The sequence below is a fragment of the Canis lupus genome, chromosome 22, assembly GCF_048164855.1.
Source record: "Canis lupus baileyi chromosome 22, mCanLup2.hap1, whole genome shotgun sequence".
NCBI classification, from domain to species: Eukaryota; Metazoa; Chordata; class Mammalia; order Carnivora; family Canidae; genus Canis; species Canis lupus.
This window is the reverse complement of record NC_132859.1, coordinates 8,237,050-8,250,256: the sequence shown is the minus strand read 5'-3', so window position 1 is coordinate 8,250,256 and position 13,207 is coordinate 8,237,050. Positions and strand designations below refer to the sequence as shown.

The 13,207-nt window shown below is 43.4% G+C and overlaps 1 protein-coding gene across 1 annotated transcript in view; it reads right to left on the bottom strand.

The window, feature by feature from the left end:
- The window catches only part of WWTR1 (WW domain containing transcription regulator 1), a 133,141-nt gene that overhangs the window by 56,569 nt on the left and 63,365 nt on the right, over positions 1–13,207 (bottom strand). The window lies entirely within an intron of this gene.

Below are 13,207 nucleotides of genomic sequence, written 5' to 3'. Positions count from 1 at the left end.
CCTGAAAATTTATATATATATCAATATATATGTATATATTGATATGTATGTAATCTACCTACCTATGTGTCTCCGCTGACTACATATACTGTACAGTCCTCAGAAAATTGGAACAAAATGGGAAAAAAGATATCAAACTATTTATGGTGATCCAGGCAAATAAGAGGCCCATTGGTGCTTTTTTTTCCCCCCCCTTATCAAAATGCTCCTATACTTCCTAGGTTTGTAAGTGACTATGTGTTGTTTCCATGGGCAGGAAAAAACAGAAATACTCATGAAGCTACAACATGACAAAAAGGAAAATGATGCATGGTCATGCAGGCCACAGGGTACTAAACTGTGATTGAAGATAAACTGTAGATTTGACTTGTCACCGTCATGGGGCCAAGGATTAGGGAAACGGAATTGATCACCTGGCCCCGGGTTGTTTATAAAGAAAAAGAATGCCAGCTCCCAAGAAAGGGAAAACCTTTCCTGACACCAAAAGGTATTTTTCCCTGGGGGTGGGGGTGGGGGTGGGGGTGGGAGTGGGGGGGGAGGGAGCCTCTAAGGGTTTCACAGGGAGACCCCCAGGTGGTGTGTGTGGCAAAGAAAGGGTGCCAGTCTAACCAAGATAATGGGAGTGGTCTTTTCTTTCTTTGGGGGCCCCTTTGACCACTATTTCCCAGACTGCCTCACTTCACAGTCACAGAAAACTCCTCACCTCCACTCATGTCAGGAGTCTGGGCTCCGAGAAGATTCCAGGTTCAAAAAGAGCTTCAGCTGTTAGGAGCTAAAGTTTTTGCTCAGGGGCAAAAAAGGTCGGGGCTTCTCTGAGAAGATGTTTGGCTGGAAAACTGTTGTGTGAACTAATTTTTCCTTCTTGAATTAATATGTTCTTCAATAGACACATGAATTTAGAAAGCCAGCTTATTTTCCAGGGAAATTCTGTGTTTAAGGCTGAACCGGCATTGAAATGAGCGGAAGGGGAGGCGGCCTGGCCACCCTCTACCCTCCTGGTCTCCCTCCCCTCTCTGCCTGGTCCCTCCCATCAGCCTCCAGGGAATCGTTAACTTAGCTCTTATTTCCTCCTCTCCAGCCTCCTGCGTGACCTTTCACCTTGAGGAGCACTGGGGCCTCCAGGCTTCCCCTCCTCCAGTCTTTCTGGTTTTCCTCCGCCCTTCATCCCTTCCTCCACCCCGTCTGACAATCCCCTCTCCATCCCACCTCTAGACTCATATCCAAGGACAGCGGGGATCCAAGTCACCCTGGGTCCCTGGTCTCAATAAAAGGACTACTCACACAGGCACCTTCCAGGTCGACAACCTATACTGGTGTGACACTGTGTGTTCTGGAAGGATCAAAGTCTTGCGTCACGCATACCTGAGTTTTAACGTTACCTCTGATCCTGTTTGACCTAGTTGGACAAGCCACTTCACCCATCCTGGTCTCGGCACCCAGATCCATGGGACAGGAGCAAAAGAAGCTAACAAACGCGTGGGTTCCCCATCAGGGAAACTAATGACAGCCACAGGCACCCGCAGATTTCACGACCAGTTTACTGGGTTTCCCAAGCTCACCTCCTCAGCAGGGAATGTGTGGAAGGCTGCTCCCTCCCCAAAGCCCAAGGCTGACAGCGTAGGTTCAAGTTTACTCAACAGCATGAATTGTTCGCCTATTGTGCACCATGCACTAGGTAGGGATAAAAATTAAAAGCATTTTGTAAATATAAAACCCGGACTAGCAGCAGAACCATTAAAGGCAAAGATAAAATCTTCTCCGTAAAAATAGAACCCACCAGCATCTTAAAGCCCAGGAAAAGGCCTGGTGTTTGGAGATGAATTTATCCTCCAGCCCATGACCTATTACACTAACTTTATGGAAGGAAGCCACACAACAAAGACTTTCTGAAATAGAGAAGGTCTATGTAATACATTTTGTATTGCTGGAAGCATACAAAGATATAAAAATAGAAATGATTCTGAGCGCTTGATTTTGAAAGAATTTAGAGTTCTTAGCAACATAAGCTGCTTGCCTATTTCCACGGGCAAAGATTTCATCTTTCAGCACAAGTGTTTTTGCCTTTTTGCTCCTCCTTCTCGCCACCCTCACTTGAATATATTTGAGTTTCACGTTAGTGTCACGTTACTCAGGGCTCCCTGCCATCAACAGAGCTGTTAGGACAGGACTTAGAAGTAGCCTCCAACCTGCCCCTTCTTTTCTACCACAAACCAGCTAGAGGTGGTCAAAGAGAACACCAATGAGGTGGGAATTTAAAGGCAGCCTGGGGTCATAAAATCAAGGCTGACTGGTTCTAAACTCAATTCACATTCAGTACCACTTGGCTCCAGTCCCTGGACAATCCCAGACTCTCTTCAAGCTTTCCTTTCACTCTCTCTTTTCTAATGCTCCATCTCTTCCAATGGAACAGAAGCTCTTTCGATGGCAGAAATGACCCGAGGGGGCATACATAGCAAGGTGCTCTGCATACAGCCAGCATTTGCAAAAACAGTACCCTTGAGGCAACCGGAATATTCACAAACCCAATTTAGGGCATAAGTAAACCGTCTTATTTTTTAAAAATCAGACATTAAAATGTCTTTGGATTTACCAGACCAATTCACCACCCTCTTAACGTTGTAACAAACGTACACGACATACCGGAGACTATTTGCTTAAAAAGCGCTAAACGAACTTGGCAACTGGCTCGTTGGGAACCAGTCTGATTAAACCCATCAGTGTTAAGAATGAAAATTGAAACAGATTTGCGTGAGGATGATAATTTCCAAGAGAGGACCTGCCAAGTAAGTTTGACCCACTGTCAGCAGACAACAAACGCCATGCCAGTGTTTAATCCTGTACCAGATGGCAAGAAGACTTGTCCGAGGCTCACATGAAAGCTCTGAAATGTTCCCCCAGTTAGAAGTAAAATACAAATACCCAAGAAGTCGGTTTGCTTTTTTGTTGTTGTTGCATTTTGGGGATAAAGGCTGCCCGTGTTTCAGTTACATTAAACATGCTGGCAGTATGCTCTTATTTGAATTTCAAGACCTAGGAAATGACACATCATATCTTACTCATATCTTGCATTTCTTTGAGAGGAGCCTTTTGTTTTGTTTTGTTTTGTTTTGTGCCAATGGTACTTAGTTCTTCCAACTGACACCAGAGGTGGGTCCTAGCCACAGGAACAAAGACAGCTGGCGTACACACTTACTAATTCTCCCAGGCCCAGATGTACACTCTCTCCAGTTACTTCCTCTGCTGTCACCTAAAACCAGAAAGTAGTGGAAACTGATCACATAGGTGCCCCCCACCCCCAGCCCCACCGCAGGGGGAGCCTCTGGCAGGGGAGCCACCATCACCTGACAGCTCACAGCCCACTTCTGAACTGGCAGCCCAGGGGGACTAGCAGCCATCGAGCAAGTGTCCCTCTGCTTAACCCTATCAATCCAGTTGGATAGTGGGACGTGGGCTTTTGAACCGCGATACACTGATGATGGGAAATAAACTGCCAGCATTTCCCCTGGCTGAATAGACATTTTATTTCCAAAGCCCTCACACTCCTTCCCAGGTTTTCATCCTTCCTGTTGTCACCCTAATCGATGATTCTTTGCCACAACAAAGCGGCTTTCGTAACACTGTAAGTGGTTAGGATTATTCTATTTCTCTGCTCTGCCCAAATCCTGCAGCGGGCCACCCCTTGCGAGTCCCCGGCGCCGGAGAGAAGCTACAGCGAGGTCCAAGCTGGGTGGCAAGGGTCACAGCCGACACGGCCACTGGCGAAGCACTCGGACCATCCACGGGCTAAATCCCAAAACCATCCAGGCCGTCTCATGCCATTCCATAAAGGTGCCTGCTCGCAGAATGGAAGTGCGCGTATTAATGAGAAAGCCCATCCTCCTTTGAAACCACAAGGAATTCAGAGTTGGTCCGATTTTCACTTCGGCAGCTCATCAAACGGCGCTGCAGTCTACGACCCAGGAATAATAACTCACAGACAAATAGGGGATTTTCAAAAATCCTCTAATAAAAGATGACACAAGACCAGAAGCATTATTTTGGTGCATGTTTCCAGTCTCGACCATTCACTTGCCAATTCAAAAACATTTTCGGAGTCCTCTGGAATGCTCAGGGAATGGCTCAGGGAATGGCAGGGATTGTAGCTTGAACTAGCGGGCTCTACCCCTCGACGTGCATCACAGCCGAGCCCGAAGCCTCCCCTGTTGAACCTCCGTTGAACCTCCACTTGCGCTTGGGTCGCGGCCAGCCGTGGCCAGAGATCCACGTGAGCCCCCGCCTTTCCTGCACACTCCCACTCCCTACCCCGCTGTCGGGGAGCGCAGCGTGTCCCCAGGAGACTGTGACACTCTCCTGGGCTGGGTCCAGCCTTCTGCTGTCGGGCCGGGAAAGAAGGGGACTCCGGGAATGTGCCCCTCCGGGAGAAAAGCCACTTGGGGACACCAAGTGACTCATCGATTCAGCCCCACGGTGTGTGACTCGCCCACCTCGCTCCAGAGGGTGAGCCACTGTGTCAGAGGCACCCCGATGTCCCTGCCGAGGTCCCCAACGTCACCCAACGCGGGCAAACCTGACTTCACCTCTGCACACTAAGCCAAACTCTTACTTAACCTTATTTTCCCTAATTCCCTAAAAAAAGCAAGAACAAAAGAAAGACTGGGATTGGGTTTTGCTTGTTCACCATAGGCCAAGAGCCCCATTAGAGAACTTCGCTATTCTGCAATTTTATCATCAGCGCTTAGCATTTTTTCCTCTTTCCAATGCTATTAAAAGATCAATAAATCAAGGTCGCCTGGGTGGCTCAGTGGTTGAGCATCCGCCTTCGGCTCAGATTGTGATCCTGGGATTCTGGGATCGAGTCCTGCATCAGGCTCCCCCTCAGGGAGCCTGATTCTCCCTCTGCCTGTGTCTCTGCCTCTCTCTGTGTCTCTCATGAATAAATAAATCTTTAAAAAATAGAAATTAAAGGAAAATAAAAGATTTATATAAACCATGTCAAATTCCTTCTCTTGAAACCAAACAGCATAAGAGTTTATTTCACTGTTTTATTACTTCCAGATATCAAGTATATTATCCCACTTTCCCCTTTTTCACCAACAAAAATAGGGAATGGGAATGAGAAGTGGAGAAAAGATGAGGTCCTTTAAGAATGGTGAATTCTAGAATTATCAATAGGCAGTGGACTGCGTCCATCCATTTATTCATTCGACAAGAGTTTACAACCGGGCTGTATCTTCCATGGGGCCTCAGTTCCCGAAATCAATTTTGGAAAATGCAGGGTGTGGTGAAAAGTACAACTGAAAATCTTTAAATGGCCCATGATGTGCAGTCTGCTAGGCTTTGTGTAAGTGATACCGTCTTTCAGGAAGTCCAAGGCAGCCAGTTCCCTCCAGGGTTAAGACACGGTACTGCTTCTACAGCCAAGCTCCAGAGGAAGTGATGCTGTCCTCAAATACTTACGTTGGGATCTGCTCAGCACATAGTGTTGACTTCGTGCCACTTAAATAGGCTTATAGCCCTAAGTGCCCGTGTCATCTTCTGCTCCCACACGGACGTATCAGAAGATGATCCAGTGTGGGCCCTAGGAGTCGACGATCAAATTGGTGGGGAGGTATGGCCAAGAAATAATGAATGGTGTGGAGGTTAACAGAACACAAATCCTACTTTTACTGTTATTATAAGTGGTCCAGAGCCTGACATTCCATCTTGATAGCTATGTGTTAGACATGCTCCCCGTATCAGCTGCGTCTGACATCTGGGAAGCAGCTTTAATCTCGCAATCATTTTTTAAAAGAAGTTTGTTTTTAAGCCACTGAGTTACTTTAAATGCTAAAATACTTTGAAAATTGTTTTTCCAGGCTCTCCGTGCCCAACACATGTTTCAACGTGTTGTTTTTCCAGTTGGTCTTCCAGTGTGTCTTAATTGACACACTGCTTGCCTGCTCCTGAGCCACTTTGCACAGGAGAAAGCTCAACTGAACTGCAAATGCCCTCCTTTCTCTTCTTTCTAATGGGGCCAACTGAATTAAATGTCACTTGCCCAAAAGAAGAGGGCAAGGTCTCCTTAAAACCCAAAAATTCCTTTGAATTCGTCTAGCTTCACTTCCATTCAGGCGAAGAGATTCAATCCCTTTTTGTTGGTTTTGTTTTTCTAAATTCTGAGAAGAGGATGAGCCACACTGTGTTCTGGTCATCGGAGCCACTTTGTGCACATGTTTGAAAGACATGACTCAGCTGGTGCTAGAGAAGAGACTGGCATGAACCCCAGCCTCCATCTGGAGAAAGACCGGAGGTGCTTTTCAGAGCTAGTGTCCCATTTCACCAGAAATGATTTTGGAGGATCCAAGACAAAAACCGAGGTGTTAAAAAGAGACTGAGTTAAGCTCCGGAGGCAGGGAAGGGAGAGGACCACTGGAGACTTACAAAATCACTGCACAACACTACTTAGGTTTCATGCTTTAAACCCAGCCCACATATCCTTTTACATGTATTTCTTGGCATCTTTGATTGAAAGGATCACCCAAATTAGGCAGAGTGTTCCACAGTATTTCTGAACTTTGCCTCTGCAATTAACCAGCTAAGAGAACGTTGTAACTTCACCTAGCATCTCCAGGCCTTGGTATCCTCCAATGGTAAAATAGGCATAAAAACATGCATTTCATGAGGTTGTTTTGACTATTTCATCAAATGACATAAGTAGGGGCACCTGGGTGGCTCAGTGGTTGAGCATCTATCTGCCTTTTGGCTCAGGTTGTGATCCTACAATCCTAGGATCAAGTCCTGCCATAGGGCTCCCCATCAGGAGCCTGCTTCCCTCTCTGCCTCTTTCTGTGTCTCTCATGGATAAATAAATAAAATCTTTTTAAAAAAAATTTATTTATCTCTCATGGATAAATAAATAAAATCTTTAAAAAAAATGACAAAAGTAAAGCATGTCAGTGCCAGACATACAGGACACTATAATTTTTTTTTTTTTTTTTTAAGATTTATTTGAGAGACAGCACATGGAGGGACAGAGGGGAGAATCTTCCTGCTGAGCACGGAGTCCACAGAGAGCAGAGCTCAATCCTATGACCCATGAGACCATGCATGACCTGAGCCAAACCAAGAGCCAGTAGCTCAACCAACTGAGCCACCCAGGTGCCCCATGACACTATATATATAATGAAAATCTGGCCCAAAGGTTTAAAGGGATCCGAGGAGTTCAAATGCACAAAAATCAGCAAACACGCTATGGTACAATGAACCCAAGAAAATGGATTGGAAATAACAGCAGACATCAATTCACGGCAAAAACTACAGATAGGCTTATTTCACGTGGAGTGGCTAAGTAATAACTGATTTAGAGAAAAAAATATTGTCAAAACACAAAAGGACAAGTTAACCACAGCCCTCAGGTGGTTCCTTCTGTTTGGTTTGGTTTTTTGTTTGTTTTGCGTTGCACTAATATCAACTCTCAGATCCAGTGTAAGAGAGAAAGCCAGAGCTTCAGTGTCTTTGTCAGGGAGGTGCTTGTGGTAGTGAGGAGCATCCCGTGTCAGCACAAGACTTTCTGCCCATGGTTAAAGTAGACCGAGATTTTAGCTTGAAGTGCAAAGCAAGATCAGTTTGAACACCAGAAAAAGAATACCCAATGGCTTTCCATTTTTCCTAAGAGAAAAGCTCAGGAAATATTAGGCCAATTTAGTTTTGTAATCAAATTTACAAGGTGACAGTGGTTCACCCCCACAGTTCACCCCAAAATGTAGGTAGAGGTCAGGTGTAGAAATCCAAGAAGACACGAAGCTTCTTTGACTCCACAAATGGAAAAACAAATTTAGCTTAAAAAGTACTATAGTTTTAGATAAAACATGTTTACGCAAACTCCAAAGACAGTAAACTCGGTACCCACAGGTGGAGGAGGTTTAATAAAAAATCTACTATTGCTTTAATCTTTTCTTAACAAAGAACAGACACATGTATCTGTTTCAATTTCTTATGACTCATTTCCCCATCCAAATCCCACCGTTCTTCACTAAAGTAGCTGGCATTACTTCTCAGATAAAATACACATCCATTTATGTGTACATAATTTTAAATTTGGTATGATTTTAAACTTACAGGAAACACGCAAGAATATTCAAGGTACTTCCACCTACTAAGGTACCAGCTGTCGTATTTTTTTCAAAGTTGGTTCTGACTGAAAAGTAGAACTACAATAATCATCTGTTTTTATGTGATCCCATAATGATAGTAGTACTTTGGCAGGTCTTTTTTGAACTTTGAAGAGAAGTGAATCTTGTTCTGTAACACATGCAAGATAAAACAAACAAAAAAAAGATGGGAAAAAAGCTAAGATAACCAGTCTGAATAACCAAGTCAAGAAACAAAGCGACACCACATTTGATAACATCTAAACAAAGGCAATAGCAATTTGGCAATAATTGTGATCTTTAATACCCTCTCACTGACGGAGAGAATAGACCCGACCCAAGAGGAGAAAACCACCGGCAGATGAGTTCTTTATTTTCTGAGCTGCTGATGGCCACACCATGGTATAACCAAAATCAAACATTTATGTTTAAGCATTGACTTGGGGCAGAGCAGCTTTTTCACTATGCTTTTTACTTAAACTGGCCAGATTGTTCAACCTGGGAGAAAGCCACCTTAGTTTGATTAGTTTATTAATTCAACGTACAAGTAAGTTAGGAATACATGTGAAAAACATTTAAATTCTCAGGCAAATGTCCTTCCAGTATTTGGAATGAATCCTCTACTTATACAGATGTACATTTTGAAGGGAAAAACAACGGTAAATAGATATATATTCTGAAGAAAAATTGTAAATATATCAAAAATCCACGTACTACTACTCTCTGTAGAATGTGTGATTTAAACAAAAGAAAAAACACAGCTTCAGGAAAATGCCTTTTAGATTGCCCGTAGAGGGCACTGAGGGGGGCACTTGACGGGATGACCACTGGGTGATATGCTGTATGTTGACAAATTGAACTCCAATAAAAAAAATAATAATAATTAAAATAAAAATAAATAAATAAATAAATAAATAAATAAATAAATAAATAAGTAAGTAAGTAAGTAAGTAAGTAAGTAAATAAGATGCCCATAAAATGCTCACAAAAGAACCACAGCCTCACTAAAGTTCACCCTGGCACATTAGTACACTTCAAATCGGTACCATGATTCTGGAAGGCAGTTTGTCAACACGTAACAAAATCCTTGAAAAAGCTTTGATCTGGCTGCTGTACTTCCACAAAGCTTCACCAAGGAAACAGTTCAATAGATAAGCCAGAGATACCTGCCTGCTTCTGAGTCTCTGCCTTCCCCTTCTTCTAGGTATTAGGTATGGCCAGGAGACTAAGTTCTAGACAAGAAACAGAAGTGCTTTGTGGGATTCTGGGGGAAGTTCTTTAAACGAAAAGGTACAGACTTTTCTGCTTCTCCCCTTGTTCTTTCCTCCAGCTTGGAATGTGAACATGATGGCCAGGGCTACAGCAGCCCCCTTGAATCATGAGGAATGAAAGTCATGCAGTATGGCCAAAAAAGTACAAAAAAGAGGGCACCTGATGGCTCAGTGGGTTGAGCATCTGCCTTTAGCTCAGGTAATGATCTCAGGGTCCTGGGATGGAGCCCCACACTGAGCAGAGTGCCTACTTCTCCCTCTCCCTCTGCCTCTCTCCCTGCTTATAAGTTAGGAATACATGTGAAAAACATTTCACATGTTTACTCTGTCAAATGAATAAATAACATCTTTAAAAAAAAAGTAGGGGGATCCCTGGGTGGCGCAGCGGTTTGGCACCTGCCTTTGGCCCAGGGCGTGATCCCGGAGACCCGGGATCGAATCCCACATCGGGCTCCCAGTGCATGGAGCCTGCTTCTCCCTCTGCCTGTGTCTCTGCCTCCCTCTCTCTCTCTCTGTAACTATCATAAATTAAAAAAAAAAAAAAAGGTAGGAAAAAAAGATAAATGCATGTGGAGCCATCAAACTAGCCCTTGACTGCCCTATTTCAGATTTCTTTAATGTTATAGATGGATGAGCAATCTCCTTCCATGTCCCTGTTCATCACAAACCGAACTCCAAATCACTACAAAATGTATCAGCAGAGATGTCCATTGTAGTTTTGTTTATATCTTAAATGCGGTAAGTGGTTAAATAAATTATGGTTCAGTCAGATGACAGAAGACTGAACAGATATCATAAATGACATAGATCTGGGGTTCCCGGGTGGCTCAGTAGATTAAATATCTACCAGAGTCCTGGGATGAAGCCCCATGTCAGGCTCCCTGCTCAGCAGGGTGCTTGCTTCTTTCTCTCTCTCTCAAATAAATAAATAAATAATAATAAATCTTTAAAAAAATAAATAAATGACATAGATCTATATTTGTTTAAATGGAAAGATGTTCAACAATATATTACTAATGTGAACATAATCCCATTTTGGTTATATATATCTATGAAGGGAAAGTAAGCGTTATTCAGATCCTTAGATTTCTTTGTATTTTCTACATTTTATATAATTAGCATCATTTTTTTTTCAATCAGAAAAAGAGAATGAGAAAAGCTGTCCTCCCCCCAAATTTTTTAACTTCCTGTTTAAAAAATAACATGGCATTCCACATTTGAACCTACAACTGCTAATTACAGGCCTAAGAATAATTCCATAGCTAGGAGTGCAGGGTTGAAAATCTCGTCAGTCCCTTGACTGTGACTCAGAAAAGGCGCCACCGTAATACTCCTATGAGTACTTAGCCTAAAGGAGCTCTGAACCAGAGAGGGGCACAAGGGGGTGGGGGGGAAGCAGTAGAAGGAAGGGATAAAGAGGATCAACGAACATTCTATAATTAAGCAATATTTTAGGGCTGCCTCTGGCAGGTGTTTGAGCAAAGGGGAGAAGTCGAACGAGGTGACAACAGACAGGAACAGCTCTCTCCTTGGGCAGATCAAGCGAGGCCTATCATCCTGAGCACTGTCTACACTTCACAGGACAATCTGAGGCATCTTAGATCCAGCACCTGTCCGCTTTGGAGACTCTCAGCTGCAGCGCTGTTATTGCTGTCATCTACCTAACCCAGGGGGGAGAAGCATCTGTTGTACCTAGAAAGATTACGATGAAACTATCTTTGATCGTTCTTATGAAAGAGAATGCATAACTCATGTAACTGTGTTTGTTTTCTTCTTGTCACTCCTGAATTTTTTCCTTTTTTTTTTTTTAAAGGAAGAAACCTACCCTTGCAGCTGTATTTTTCATTTTTAAGCCCCATGTTGATTATATATTCACTCCAAATAATGGTTTAAATTTAGTTTGATGACCAACCACAAGCCTCCTTCTCATGCCACTACAAGGCACTTCCTGCCTTCAGACCCTTTACGCAATTGCCATTGACTTGGAGAGGAACTCCGCAAGGAATGAACAGGATACACATCATGATATTGTCAGAGGAAATGGAATTTTCTTTACAGGATGCATTTAGATTCTTCCTTTCCATGAGGCTTTTTTTTTTTTTTTTTAAGATTTTATTTATTATTTGACAGAGAGAGTGTGTATATGCGCAAGAAGACAGGGCAGCAGGTAGAGGGAGAGGGAAAAGGAGGCTCCCCACTGATCCAGATGCGGGGGCTCGATCCCCCATGGAATCATGACCTGAGCCGAAGGAGAGGCTTAACCAACTGAGTCACCCAGGCGCCCCCACCAGGCTTTCTAAAATGCTGGTGAAATTGATGGAAACTTTATGCCTTCAACTTCTCAGTTAGCTCCCCCTGTGGAATGAGTGTAGAAGGTCTGACCACACAGCAGAGAATTAAAAAACTACTCATAGAACAAATGACTAAAAAAAGAAAGAAATGAATGAATACATTGAATGAATGGGCTTCCTTTAGCAAATCATTTTACTTCTCAGTGTCTGTATCAAATGAATCTTATGTATATCTGATGTATCTTTATCTCCAAAATATTCAAAAAGCTCATCCTGGGAGATTTGTTCTTTACCTGCCCCCCCCCCCAAAGGACATGAATGCTAGAGGATGCTACGACATCTTCTAGAACAGATGAAAACTTTAGTCCATCCCTACTCCATTCAACAAACTAACGGGGCCTCTATCAGGTGCCACTCACCACAGGCCCCAAAAGTACACCACTTCTGGCATATACTAGACACCCAATAAATGTGGGTGGAATGACTGAATGAACTGGTACTAATATTCACTAATACTGAGAGTCATGACAATAATTCACATTAGTCAGACATCGTAATATTCACAATAACGATGGCAATAATAATGTCTGATAGTAACAACTGACATTTATATAGCAATCACTAGCTTCAAAATGATCTTAATTTGATCTTTACATAATAGATTTATTAATCTCCATTTTTTTTAAGATTTTATTTATTTATTCATGAGAATGCACAGAGAGGAGAGAGAGAGGCAGAGACGCAGGCAGAGGGAGAAGCAGGCTCCATGCACCAGGGGCCCGACGTGGGATTTGATCCCAGGTCTCCAGGATCACGCCCTGGGCCAAAGGCAGGAGCCAAACCACTGCGCCACCCAGGGATCCCTCCATTTTTAAGATCCAGAAACTGAGTTGAGACAAGTTAGATGGCTTCAGATTCCTGTTAGTCCTATAAGGCACATGAGAGAGTACAATCTTGTTCTCATAGTTGAGTCTGGAGCTTCTACAAAATGCCTTGTGAACCACAAAGGCCAATGCGCGTAACTCAGATCATTAGGAAGGAAGGAAAGGAGAGTTAAGAACAGTCAGTGCTGCTGAGTTTAACTTCATCCTTGAAGAACGTCTCCTGCAGACTCAGTCCTTTGGAGGAAATTCATCCCCCTCTTGCTTCAATAACACACCACCATCCTCCTCGTCCCTCCAGGAGCCCTTGAGGCATGTACTATCCTGTGCAAACTTGCCTGTGAGGTTGACCTTTTAACTGCCTGGTTTTAATCAGGCCCATTCTGTCAAGGAAAGGGACTCTCGTGACGGTAAAACAAACTAGCTCCATGTGATCCTGTAAGTTGATGCTGGGGTGAAAGGAGAGGAAGAAATAACAAATACTACTTTAAAAATATAAACCAAATACAAAGCAGAAGCCAAACTCTCTGCCATGACCTAAAAGGAAGAGGTAAATGGACCCTGAAGATAGATTTGGAGATGGAGAGGTAGCAACTGAATGCACCTGCCATGAGCATTGCTGGAAAGCCGAGCCA